The sequence below is a fragment of the Macrobrachium nipponense genome, chromosome 44 (genome assembly GCF_015104395.2).
Source record: "Macrobrachium nipponense isolate FS-2020 chromosome 44, ASM1510439v2, whole genome shotgun sequence".
NCBI lineage: Eukaryota > Metazoa > Arthropoda > Malacostraca > Decapoda > Palaemonidae > Macrobrachium > Macrobrachium nipponense.
In genome coordinates, this window is record NC_087221.1 from 45,157,410 (window position 1) to 45,159,139 (window position 1,730).

General features: G+C 38.1%; 1 long non-coding RNA gene across 2 annotated transcripts in view; it reads right to left on the reverse strand.

Moving 5' to 3' along the window:
* Window positions 1–1,410, reverse strand: part of LOC135204287 (uncharacterized) — a 22,401-nt gene extending 20,991 nt beyond the window's left edge. The window contains exon 1 of one of the 2 annotated variants that reach the window (XR_010312163.1): window positions 1,279–1,410. This is a non-coding gene — a long non-coding RNA (uncharacterized LOC135204287). Of the gene's footprint in view, window positions 1–1,078; window positions 1,222–1,278 lie in introns of those variants that run through there. The other variant, XR_010312162.1, reaches the window with a different exon arrangement.
* Window positions 1,411–1,730: the final 320 nt, after the last annotated feature.

Below are 1,730 nucleotides of genomic sequence, written 5' to 3' on the forward strand. Positions count from 1 at the left end.
AAAATTACGAAGTCCATAATATGATCATTTAATGTGACCAAGCAACCTCGCATACTCAGAAAGGTTTACTCCCATTTCCGTATATTTTAAGGCTTTTGAAAGATACATGGAAAGAACTGACGAATAAGAACTAAAGCAGGAGGTTAATTTCGACTCATACAGAACGAAAGTATTCTATAAAAGCGGGAAAAAGTATGAAAATATCTAGAATCAATTCGTATAGGCCTAGCATTCTTGGCTAAGGTGTTTATTCATAGCGATACTATACTTAAAAGGCTATTTTTTTCCCCATAGGAGGATGATTTGATAACTGTTAACATAAAGGAATTGTTTTTTAAATATTCAAAATCAATTTGAAATCAGAATAGGGTTTAGATGATAGAGTATCTTTCGAAATTAGTATAGTTTGAGTGGTTTAGGTCTATAGACTACTAGGCTACCAAGCTTATAACTTCCCTGCTATCACTATATTACTATAATCTATAATACACATCTTTGGATGGAGACAAACGAAACGAGGGTTTGTTACATTTGTTACACGTATAAAATACAACAATTTGTACTTCGAATCGACTAACCGAAGCTATTTATTACCGTTTGTTCGCGTTGTCCTGAACACAGCTCTCACAGTGTGAATTATAGTTTTAAAAACGTCCATTTTGATAAAAAGTCATTTTGTTGAACATTCACTGAATTGTAAATAGTATACTGACTGTATCTTACAGGCCTACACTACCCTACAGGTCATAATGACTTGACAAAATACAGATTCACAAGACGAGTCTCAACACAGGTAGCAAACCGCTAGACCTATATAAGTCTATACTGACTACATACGCTTTTGTAAATAGTAGCAACATATATCGTATAATATAAGGCACATAGAAGGTAAATACTATTATGAATGCAAAATTAAATTGCTATGGCATTTATGCAACAATAAATTTTTGGAAATTACGAAAATAATGTTCGGAATATCTGCGACATTAATGACATCCATAGTGTCTACTGCTATCAAGGTGGCCGACTTGACTGACGCACAATTATGGTTATATAAGATTAATTCGCCTTTCTTTACCTGACAGATGTCACTCCACATCTCTAGGGGAAGAAGTCCCGTACCAATCCCAGCAATTGCAAGTTCTCAACGCACTAGCACTATAAAATAATAAACGAAAAACATCGCCAGCTCTTCGTACTTAACCACCTTGAGTCACCGGCCCTCCGCCACTGAGCGCCTCAGTCAGTGGCGTGGTTGGTATGTTGTTTGCTTCCTACCTCGGTGGTCGCGGGTTCGATTCTCGGCCATTCCATTGAGGAGTGAGAGATGTGTATTTCTGTTGATAGAAGTTCACTCTCGACGTTGGTCCCGTTGCTGAATAACCACTGGTTCCATGCAACGTAAAAACACCATACAAACAAAAACACCATACAAGCAAGCTCTCTGCCACTGCGGGCAGCGCCGCTCTGGTGGTGACTAAACGAACTGATTAGCACTCGTCTGATTTAAACCGTTATCAATTTGAATTTCTCTTGTACCTGTGTAAAATCTATTGCCGAAAGGTCTTAAGGCGCTGTCACACTAGCGAAATTTCCGTTGACTTTTGAATTTGACGTCGACTTTTCATGCTTTGACGACGACTTTCTGGTGTCGTCGTCACGAATTTTGAAAACGGTACCGATCGAATTCAACCCATCGCTACCGTCGACTTTATTGTTTGTTTATATCT